We start from the raw sequence: 12,095 nt of genomic DNA on the forward strand, positions 1-12,095 counted from the left end.
GCCGTTCCGGCCTAGCAGCGTCCTCCCTCCCCGAGAGCTTTCGAGGAGAGGAAACCACCGTGCACGATCCCATACCGCTCCTACGCGGCACACTTCTCCGTTCGGCTTCCTCGGGATCGTGTCAGCTCCTCCGCGACGTCCCGGCTGCGATCTGTCGCGTGATGCAAACGTTTGCCAGTCGCTGAAGGAGTGCGATTCCTGCGATCTGTCATTGTCGGGGTCGAAAACTCTGGAGATGTGCCTTAGAAGCGGCGTTTTCTCGAACAGATGGACGACGCAGCGCGATGGGGAGGGGATACGCTCGTCTCTGAAAGGCGCCGCTCGGATAAGTTTCGCGTCGGCAGCGCGTTTCGTGGGCGTGGCCTCGATTCGCGGCTCCGGAGATGCCTGCCTGTCGCACGCAGTTCATTCGCGTTGTCGCAGGTTTGGTCGGTCACCGTGACGATTTATAAAGTTGTCGAGTATTAACCCCCCCCCCCCTTTCTTTTTTTTTTTTTTTACCTGTGGCAGCAGTAGAACTGCCGTGACTTCTAAGTCGATCGCCGCGGCAGGATATCGTCTGATGATCTCGCTGCCACTCTGTAGCGAAAAACAAAGAACAGATATCGCGCTGTGGCGACCAAAACATGTTTTAGCTATCTACTGGGGCGCGTGGTTTTTTCGTATCAAAGGTATATGTTTGCTGACGCGTTCAGTTGCGTCACGCGGGTGCTTTTGGAAATGTCGAAATCAGTGGACCAACGATGTCCCATTATTTGTGCCAAGCGGTGGCGGTGCGAATTCGCATGTTTGCGGGGCCGGTCCTATCATGTGCGCTTGACACGTATGGAAGTAGGGAAGCCCAGAGCCGTCGCCTCCGGATCTAATCGGGGGGGCCGCACGCACTCGATGCATTGCAGTACAGCATGCATACGCGACCTACGCACACCCGGCGGTTTACTTTTCTTGCTATTTTTTAAGAGCGCAGCAATTTCGCGCCGACTGCTTTTTCTGCGATGGCGCGCAGGGGCGAACTTGGTGTTTGTTGAGGACGAGGGGGAGGGGGGGGGGGGGCGGAATGAATAAGCAGAAAGTTGTTTACGAAGGGCGGTGGTGTGTCTGTTACTACTGTACTCTATGCCGGCCTGTCTGCCGATGCTCGGATGTCGTCGCGGCGTCAGCCGATTTCACAGCGCCGCCGGCAGCGAGCCAAGAGCGGTCCGCCCGCTTTAGGTTTCTCTCTTCCGAGTGAGCGGTCAACGGCAGGGAAATGAGTGCACCGTATACGCGTCATGGGAGGTCGTGGGTTCGGATCCCGCCGGAGGCACGTGGTTGTCTTCTATTTTTCGTTAAATCACCTTTAATGTAGTAAAAAGAAAAGTGATTGCGCCACTGATTTCCCACTTTGATCAACACCATCGTTAAATGGAAACTTCCCCTCTGCTTGGTTTCGGCGACTCTCGGTGTCATAACACCTCTTCAGAGTGGTCGTTCTTCACGTCGAAACCGAGTCTACTCATTGTCCAGGTGCGGTCTTTCTCGCGACTCGTCGGTGTCGAGGTGGGCAATCCGTTCCACCAAGGCGCTGTGCGTGTGCGTATCTGTCGGGTCGCTTCGTAGGCGTTGTCCCGTGGGCCCACGCGCCGTCTCGTAGTGAGTGTGCAGTTAGAAGACGTGTAAGCCAGTGTGGGACGTTAGCGTTAACGTCGCGTTGCCCACTCGCGTTTTGGGGGCAGGTGTAAAAAGTAGGGGGGGTGGGAAGCTGGGTTAAGGCGCTGCGCGTGTGTAGGCGGGAAGGATACGGTCGCCCTTCACCCCAAAGCGGGCTCTTTCCCACACCCTCGCATAACCGACATAGTGACCAACGTCCAGTGTCCCGAGAATGTGTTCATTAGAGGTTTTCTGCCATGGGCTCAACGGAAATCATTTGGTTGGCTCTCCGAAACTGAACTGTGCTGCCGAAACTTTGCAGTCAGGTTCGTTCCGCATGCTGGCGACTGGGTGAAATATATACTTCAGAACTGGCGGACACTCGAGGCGCGCACGTTGTTGATGCAGTTCAGACGTAACGCGGTTTGCAGGCATAATGCGAAAAAAAAAAAAAAGTAACAGCCGCCTTCTATAATTAGAGGTAATTAGCGTGGTCGGAGGTCATGGTCGAAGAGGCCGCAGGAGTGGGAACTTTCGCGATAGAAGCGTGCGTCATAGGAGGCTGTTTTATTTGCGGTCGCTTTCCTTCCGAAGGCGCAGCTGAAGTGTGCCCTAGGCTAAATTCTAGAGGCCCGTGCACTGTGCGACGTCAGTGCACGTCAAATAACCCCAGGTGGTCGAAATTGTCCGGAGCCCTTCACTACGGCGTCCCTCATAGCCCGAGTCGCTTTGGGACGTTAAACCCCAATGAACCAAACCTTCCAGGCTGAGGCGCGTGTGAAGTGTTCGTCGAAATGCCTCATTCGAATTTCGTTATCGTGAGCGACTGTCAGGTGACCGTGACAGGAGCGGAAATTCTCGTCATTCGCGGTGGAAGGCCAGCCTCCGCTATTTTCGTATTTGCGTTGTGCAAATAAATGCTTCACCCGTGAAACGCTTAGAATGGAGCTGTTTGGAAAACGAAACCAGGTGAAAACGACGCAAGGAGAACAGGCGTAGCATCGGCCTATGAAAGTCTGCCTTGTTTTGAAGCGACAGCTTTACACCAGCCAGCGCAGCCCCACGGTGATTTCTATTAACAAGCGTCTGGGGGCGCTCCCTCTCCCCTGGTCCCCCCCCCCCCCCCCCAAAAAAAAAAAAAAGGGGGGGGGGGGGCACAAGCCGCTAATTCACGAGTGCGATGCGTCGCCGGTCGGAATCGGCGCGATCTTGTCGCACGATATGGGCCAAGGTGTGTTACGCCCGCTTGACTTCCGCTCGCTAAGCGAAACTATTCACAGTTAGAGCTGGAAGCCCTCGCATATTGGACGCATTACTGTACCGGTCCGGTGTGCTGTTTCAGGTGAGGAGGGGTCGCGTTTTGGCGGTCAACTTTGAACGACGAAAGCTGGAAAGCTACTTAGTGCAGATCGAAATTTTGCACGCTTGATGAAATATGCTCGTTCCACAAATGTGCCAAATTTACATGTTTTGCAATTAGATTGAGGCTTATTAAGCCGCTTATATGCGTCTTTTCTAGAGTGTAGTTTCTAAATACTATTCGCTGGTGCCAAAAGCCTCGTAATCAATAGCGAGATTGGCACTTCTTTAAAACGCTACAGAAATGGCCTTTTTTTTTTGTAGAGTATTTTTTTGCTTACTGAACTCGTATCAACAGATATTGCTATTAATAACGCATTAAGAAGGTTGCGGGGATGCGGTGGCCGCAGTTGGCAAAGTATAGGGTTAATTGGAGAGACATGGGAGAACACTTTGCCCTGCAGTGGGCGTAGTCAGGCCGATGATGATCGTTGAAAAGTGAATGCATTTATCCTTTTAATCAGCTGAACTTTTTTTTTCTGTTATAAGCGGAAGGATTTTGCGCAAACATTATGAAAAATGGCCAGTGGCCGCGAAATCGTGGCACCCCCGCCTTAACACTTATTTCCCCACCGTCCATGACGTAACACCGTTCCCACCGATTTATTTATTTATTTATTGAAAGTACCTACAGCGCCCATGAGACATTACTGTTGTGGGGATATTACTATATATATACAATAACACATGCAAAGCAGATATTGGGAAACATGTCAGCAAGGATAACACAACATATTAAAAGAAGACTAATTGAGTTTACAAGTAGTATGAGTGATGGCACAGCGCTGGTAAACGCACGAGACCTGGAAGAAATACATCAGATTATCGCTTCAACAGCACTTTCGAAATCAGGTGCACAAACCACATCATTCGGAAGCTTATTCCGGTCCAGGATCGTGTTAGGGAAAAACGAATACTTAAATACATTAATGCAGGCATTGATAACTATTAATCTTTTTCGTGTTATCTAGTCTCTCCGAAATGTAATATGGCTGATTTAGATAAGTGTTTTTATTAATACTGGTACAATCATGGTAAATGCTGTGCAAGAACTTCAGCCTAGAGATTTTTCTTGGTTCGCGATTTTTGTAACGCCGCCAATTTTCAGGCGACGCCGGATCTTCGTGCCGATGAGCCATTTAATGATTTCACGTTAGAAAACTGAAACTCGATTATATTCGCAGGTGGCCATCATTGGGGAAATAGTGTTGGTGATTGCGATTGTTACCGCCGTCGCGTTCCGAGTGTCTTCGCTTCGGCTGTCTTTGACGAGGTGCTGCGTAGTGTGCATAAGCGGCTCGCCTTATCGCGTACCGCAATTACCCGCTCGACTGCCTGCGATTGCGCATCCGTGCCACCGGCGTGGTATGCGAGTGAGGTGGGAGGACCCCCACGCATTCTTGGGGAGCCCCATTTTGGGATTGGGGTTGCGACACCCCCCTCCCGACCGGAGGGGTTGTTCTAACGCGTCCTTGATCCATTCCGGGCTCGTGCAGCGCGGTGACAACGTGCGCAGCGAGCCGAAGCACGCCCACGCTTCTCGTGTACTACACGCGCCGTTATCTACGAGCGGCTTCCGATAGGAGCGGGCTCTGGGAGTGGGGTTCAGATAGCAGAGGGGAAACATACGAGAGAGAGGAAAACCTCGACTCGCGCTGCGCACCTTCCTTGTCGGTCGGCGGAACGTATTTTGGCGGGCGCCAGAGCTGCGAGAGTGGCTACGATGGACGCCGTATATGCAGAGGATTGGTTTGGTTTATGGGGTTTAACGTCCCAAAGCAACCCAGGCTATGAGGGACGTCGTATTGAAGGGCTCCGGAAATTTCGACCACCTGGGGTTCTTTAACGTGCACTGACATCGCGCAGTACACGGGCCTCTAGAATTTCGCCTTCATCGTAATTCGACTAACGCGGCCGGAATCGAACCCGCGTCTTTCGGGTCAGCAGCCGAGTGCCATAACCACTGAGCCACCGCGGCGGCGGTTCTCCTGGTAAGAGGAACGCAGGGGAAAGGCGGAAGGCGGGAAAGGCAGTTTTTGGGACACCAAAGATAGGGAGGCTCCCCTGGGTGGTCGTGAACAGCGTCTCGTGGACGGAGCCGGGAACGTAATAGCGCATTTCGAAGTGCGGGCCTGCAGGACGGCGAGGGCAGATCCGGAGCCCAGCGAGGAATTGACTGATTGCGAGCAGGCAATCCCGAGGAATTCGACTCGGTGCAATTGCTCGGGGAATAAAGATGGCCCTTTCATCAGAATGCGTCTCGTAAGTACGTGTCTGGAACGGTGGGGCAAGCGGAGCGCGACGGCGCCTCGTCGTGGCCGTTAGGAACCGCGTGGCAGAAGAAGGCGTCGAAGGGGAGAGCCAAGGACGATCGTGCCCCACGTCGCACACACCTGCGTCGGCTCGGTCACGCCCGGGGTCCCCCCCCCCCCCCCACTCATCGCCAAGGCCACTCATACACGCGTCTCTTCGGTGTTTCGGTGCGCAATACCTGTGTGCCTGGATGAACGGGCTTCGAGAGGAGGTGTGGTGACTCGCTAAGTCGCTCGTCGTCGCTTCCGGGGTTCGCCCGCGTTTTTATACCCACATGGCGCCAGCGCGTTCAATGAAGAGAGAGGGAGTAGGGGTGGTGAAAAGAAAAAGTCGCTAGTCCTGCCTGTGTGGCTGCGTTGTGTGCAATGCCGACTGTGTCCTCCATCCCCCCCCCCCCCCCCCCTCTTTTTTCCCTTTGTGTGTGCCGCTTCAAAAGCCCCCCCGGAAGCCCCGGGCGCACATACGACGGCGGCGCGTCGGGCGGTGTTGCGACACCCCGGACGCTCTGTGCGGTCTCGTGGATGCTCTGTGCGGAATGGTGGATGCATACCTCGGGTGCTTCTTTTTTCTCTTTGTGCTTTTATTCTCCCGGAGCGCGCGCAACGTGCGGATCCTAATTATGGGCGGCTTCCAACGACTGCCGGAGCGGAACGTGTCTTTCGCAAAACCTATATGGCGCACGATAAAGTTCTTTTTTTTTTCCACTCTCTCCCTCGTTCGCGCGGAAGCGTTGTGCGGTGAATCGGGCGTGCGAGCACGGCCATCAAGCGGCCGAGACCTTGGTGCAGCAAAAGTCGTTTCTTTGTTCGTCGACCGAGGCTCTGGATTGCGGCGTAGCTTCGATGTAACGAACTGGTGTGGTCTGATATTGTGCAGCCTTTACCTACACGGCTTGGTTTGAGGAGAGATGAGGCACGCGGTGCTCACACTAGGGCACTTGAACCGCGCCTCGAGAGGTGGTGCGGAGCTATCTTCAGTGTCCCTAGCGTGGTGGAGGTCCCTGTCTTCTCGGACAAGGGCGCAGAGGTAGCAGAGATCGCGGAACGCCGGGAGAGATCGGGCGGCTGCTCTGGGCCCAAGGAATGTTCGCCGTCGCAAAACTGTGGCCTAGATGGTTTATGGTTTTATGGGGTTTAACGTCCCAAAGCGACTCAGGCTATGAGAGACGCCATAGTGAAGGGCTCCGGAGATTTCGACCACCTGGGGTTCTTTAACGTGCACTGACATCGCACAGCACACGGGCCTCTAGAATTTCTCCTCCAAAGAAATTTAATCGCCGCGGCTGGGTTTGAACCCGCGTCTTTCGGGTCAGCAGCCGAGCACCATAACCACTGAGCCACCGTGGCGGCCACTGTGGACTAGAATTCAACGGACTCTCCCTTGAGACAGTCAAAACTAGAGCTCTACGGAGTCTGTAGAATGCCGGAGAATTCGCGTTTGGAAAGAGACCGTGAACCCACGACCTCCGACCCTCGGGGCACATTGCGTTTGGCTTGAGACAATGAAAATGTGATCCGCGGGCGGCCTTCGCCCATCATATAAGGCGCGACCACTCTGTCCATCCCATTAAATCCAGTCGCGTGTGGCGCCCCTCCGCGGCCCACATCGCCTGAAAGGAGCAACCCCTTCCTTCCAACGCCACCGACTGGCACGATGGTCTGCTGAATGGTCCCCCCCCCCCCCCCCCCCCCCCTCTTGCTCGCGCGCACACTCATATTTCGCATCCAGTGGGTCCAGGCTATTTGGACGGCGCTTGCCAAAGTACCGTCATTAAGCGTCCTCCCTCTCGATTTGTGGTGTGAAAGAAATGCAAATTGGCCGAACACGTGCGCATTCGCTCCGCGCCCGTCCTCGGTGGTGCGTGGTGGCCGGAGCCAACGCTTCGTCACGAAGCCGTTATGCGCTGCGGGAGCGATGCGGTTCTCGGAGAGGACGCCGTGCACCGTGTTGTTTTCTTTCCGCTACAAAGGCGCTCCTTCCTCTTCATCTGCTCGGCCGCTTCTTTCCTTTCGACTGCCTCTTCCCTGTTCTTTTCGGCGCCGCGTGGTAAAGCACTGCTGCCCCCCCCCCCCCCCCACCTCTCTCTCTACGCCGACGGGTCGTCGTCTCGTCGCTGCTTGCGCCTCGTCTCACGAAAAATCGTGCAGCGTGCTCTGCTAGCTGCGGCTGTCTTCAGCCGTTCGACTGAGCTGCCGGTGCACAGCTTGCCCACAAGAGTACCTGAGTCGGACGGTCTTCAAAACCGCTGTACACAGTAGTTAAAAAAAAATTCCGGTCCGAAACGTACGCATCACTTGCTGGCGGCTAGCAGACGTGGGCGCAACCTGCGAATCCCGGCGTCAGCTGTCCGCAGTGTCTTGTAGAGTTTGTGACGAGATCAGTTCGTCATCACTGATGACGCCAGGATCTGCAAACACCGCTACCTCTCGCTCTGGTCCTTACTACGGGGCCAGGCAGCGAGCGTGACAGACTAAAGGGTCTCCGAAACAAGAAGACAGCTCGATGCTGTAGTGACGAGACAGATTCGGCAGGGACCGACTGCCGAATGGAATTCTCTGCCCTTAGGGACCAGGTGGGGGCGCACATGCCACTGCGCATGCGCAGTGGGCACCCGCTGTACTGAAAAATGTAGCTAAATCTCTCGATAGCAGGATACAACTTAAAAATAAAATAAACAGCAGTTAACATTGGGCCACAGTCCGCGGCGTCCTGTATCACGCTGGCCAATCAAAGCAGTAAACGAAACCAGCTTTTGAATGTTTGACTAATCAAAACTAGGTATAAATAGTCTAGAGCAAATTTTGTTTTTCTTGTGATTAGGTTCTTGCTTAGATAACAAAAAATGTTTTAACTACGGACTACTTTTTTGTCGTGGAGTACTGTGCGGTGGTGTTGGCAGACCTTGGTTGCAGATTGCGTTGTATCCGACTTTTATTAACTTTCTGACAGGCTTAACCATACCGCCGCACCCGCTGCCAAGTACATGTGACGTGTAGAATCGGCCGCATGCGTCGCGAATGAGAGCGTACGCTATCTTGATTGGCTGACGCCGTCTCATCTCCGACAGCGCTGCACGGTTTTGTTGGCGAGGAGCATAAAAGAGCCTTCCCTCATTGCTCGGGCATGCCGAAGTGCTGTTACACGCGCGTTGTTGTACTCCCTGGCGACCTAGTTGCGATCTTGGCCACAGCGCATCGAGGGACGGAATATTAAAAGCAAAAAAAAAGGAAAGGAAACACGTTAATGAATAATGAAATGTACTACGTGTTTGGGGCGCCAGTGGTGCGCGGCAGTTGTTCAAGAGGCTACTGCCCTCGTTAAGTTGGGCCTAGGACGCAACCCTTTAACGTGTCGTCTGCGTTTCGCAGGACCGTCTGGCGCCGTGGTACCCTGCCTTTCCCAGGGTGGCTGCTGTTGGCGTCGAATCCTCGGCCTTGGGAGCGGCGAACGCCCCTTTCCGCACTGTGCCGTTGCATGCACTGCGTCTCGTTCGTTCAGCACTGTTTGGTTTTCTGGTTAATCAGAAATGCAGCAGCATGAACATGAAAGAACATGAAAAGTGGCAGAAGTCAGTCAGGCCAAACCACAAATAGTTTCCTGGACAGCGTTAAAGGGGCTGCGAAACACTGCTTGGGGGGATACCACTTCAGGTGGATTCTTTGTCACACAGATGCTGACTTAAAAAGAATTACAGGAATCGATGCACAGGAACGGGAGTTATTCAGTGGAGAAATTTAAAAATACAAGCAAACAAAACGCTGCCCTCAACTCGATTTTGGCGAGGCTTCCCACTCCTATTTCGCTCTCCCAATGACGGCACATGGCGCAACCAATCAAAACAGCCTGCCACAGCACGTCGCGGAAGTTTTCACTCCATGGTTGCCTGCTCTCTGTAACTCGTTCTTGCTGAGACTGGCAGCGTCGTTTCCACGCCAGAGCTCCTGGTGGTGTATTTTTATTTTACTTGCTTTGCAGGGCTTTTATCTAAGACAAACAAGTTGTTTTTGTTGATCTAATATAAAACGCAGACAGGTGACAAAATTTGTCTCTCTTTATTCACACAATTTGCAGTATATTTACTGTTTGTCCAATCAACAATCTCGCGCCAGGTGATGTCATATCCGCTGCTAAAACCCGCCACTGTGTGGGGACATCATCAGAGCCATGAATTTGCTTTTGGGAGGACATTAAAATATTAAAAAACGGAACATGCGTGGTATTACCGACGCTAATCATTATAACTCACTGTATGCGATCAACTGGCAAAACAGTAAACTAAGATTGTGTTTCTGGGCCCCTTTAATGCCGCTTGAGTGTAGCGAGACGGGCGTTAACAGAAGCCGTGAGCTGTGCCTTGTTCGTTCGACCTCGGCACAGGTTGGGACGGCCTGACAGTTTTGTTTGTCGGTTCCTTTCGACAGTTGCGCACACCCGCGACGCGGCGGCGGGCGAGCAGGGCGTTAAGCCACGGGACCAGTCGTCTTCTTCGTCTTTGTAACCTGTTTCTTGCCACCCCAGACATTTATTGGCGCGGCCCTATCTTCGCTGCCTTGACCGGTCTTCTCCTTTTGTTTGTTCGATTGAGGACTCCCCGCGGCTGCGTTGGACGGGTCTCCGCTGCTCACTCAGCTTCTCGATAACCCTTATCTGTCCGTCTCTGCCGGCTCAGCTGCCGTATTCAAATATCTCGCTCTCGCGCAGAGACGCCTCCGTCGAGTGGTAGGGCGTGTTCCTGTCCCAGGCCCTATAGTTTTCGGTTCTGGAGAAGCGACTTCTAATCGACGTGGTGGCGCCGGGTTTCTTAGCGGTCTTGTCGCCCGCTTCGGACCCTCCACCGCCGAAGAAATCTCATCAGAGTCCGCTTCGAAACTTGATTGTGGTTTTGTCGCCGAAGCCGTGATTTTGGTTTTGCCACCGAAGATTGACTCTTTCGGGCCGAGCTTTTGGCTGGCTTTTCTCGTTGTTAGATGTCCCCAATGACCGGCTGAATGTGGCCGATTCGCGCCGGTCGCCTAGTCTTCAGCTATGCAAGTTAGATGAGCCAGATTCTAGGTAATTTGTCTAGGAGCTGTAGCTTGTAAAGACGAGGCGTGTCAGGTGCGGCTCGTGTGGCTTATGCAGCGTGGAGGGGCCGAGTCGGTTTGTGTTTCTTGATTAATGCGCGTAATAGCAATCAGTCAGGGTCTGTGTGTCATCACTTGCAGATGTCTGTGGTGCCGGCAAAAAATAAAAACGGGAATAAATTGGTCTTGACGCCGTTTCGCGCCCTTTCGCATCTAATATGTACTACAAAAAAAAAAAAGAATCGAAATGAGTAGCAGCAAAGTTAACACTGTGCGGAATACGAGGGGATTCATTGAGCCCAATGGGAAGAGCATACGCAGGCTGCAGTTTGCGGGTTCTTCGAAGGGTGTGGATATTGGAGCGCACGTGTTTCGCTTGCTGGTTGCATATGGTTAAACCGTGAGGATGCTTTCAGCGTCGGGCGTAACGCTTTTATCGAGGTATTTGATATTTTAATTTGCTCCAGAGACCGGACGTTGAAGGTGTCACCCCGCAGCGGCAGCTTTCAACGGCGAATGACTCGCGTAACCGAAGCTGGCGAGTGTTCTATAATTGGGCAAATCCGCAATGTATGTGATAGGGGTCTTTTGGTTTGGTTTATTGGGGTTTAACGTCCCAACGCGACTGAGGCTATGAGAGACGCCGTAGTGAAGGGCTCCGGAAATTTCGACCACGTGGGGTTCTTTAACGTGCACTGACATCGCACAGCACACGGGCCTCTAGAATTTCGCCTTCGTCGAAATTCAGCCGCCGCGGCCGGGATCGAACCCGCGTCTTTCGGGCCAGCAGCCGAGCGCCGTAACCACTGAGCCACCGCGGCGGGGCGATAGGGGTCTTTTAAGCAGTCAAGCACTTCATGCACATTACTATATGGAAAATGAGTAGTAATGTGTGTACTCTTGGCGCTTTCGCGTAGTTCCGGGCTTGCGCCCTGGTGGTGACGTGCGGATGCGTGCCGAGATTTGACACCCCCCCCCCCCCCCCCCTCGCTCCTGCGCATTGGTATTCTTAGCAACCTCGCTCACCTGTACTCGAGCTCGCAACTTATCGCCGCCCTCGAGTGTCCGAGTGGCCGTGAAACACCGCGCTGGCCGGCGCTGCGTGCACGATTGTGTGCTGTCGGAGCGGTTCGTCGTGCCCTTTGCACCCCCCCCCCCCCCCCCCCCCCCCCCCCCCCGACGGAAGGCGTCTCCCAAGAGCGTGTGTCGGTCGATCGTTGAGCTTCGTGGCCTACGTTGAGAGGGGCGCGCGGCTTGTTGTGAAGGTTTCGTAGAACTCCCTGCAGAGTGCCCTGTTGGCAGTTTTTTGCTTCACTTTTTTATTTTTTTTAAATAAACCACTACCACCACCAGTTTTCTCGCTCCATTCCAGAGTGAACTGAATGGCGCAGAGTTATCAGCATGGGATGCGCACATAGCGGAGACGCGCCTACCTCTAGATAGATATATGGATCTTATTGGCAACCCCATTTGAATCGGGGCGGGGTTGAGCGGAGTGGCTGTTATAAGGCGAAAGCCTTTAATGCCTCATCGTTGTCGACAGAAGGCTGTCAGCAGATGTGTCACGCCTTTGACTGGTGTCCACCGATATATGCCAGACAGTTACTGCGTAATTTCTAATTTCCTCAAATACAATTTTCATTTTCTTCATTAGGGCCCCTCTTTCTTCTTTCACTTCAACTTCCTCCCTTCCTGTACGGTGCGGTTCGGGTGTCCACTGAGATGACGGCG

General features: G+C 53.6%; 1 protein-coding gene across 10 annotated transcripts in view; it reads left to right on the forward strand.

The window, feature by feature from the left end:
- The window catches only part of shot (dystonin-like protein short stop), a 231,416-nt gene that overhangs the window by 126,053 nt on the left and 93,268 nt on the right, over positions 1–12,095 (forward strand). The window lies entirely within an intron of this gene.

Source organism: Amblyomma mixtum, chromosome 7 (genome assembly GCF_055824585.1).
Source record: "Amblyomma mixtum isolate Tamu chromosome 7, ASM5582458v1, whole genome shotgun sequence".
In the NCBI taxonomy this organism is placed as follows: domain Eukaryota; kingdom Metazoa; phylum Arthropoda; class Arachnida; order Ixodida; family Ixodidae; genus Amblyomma; species Amblyomma mixtum.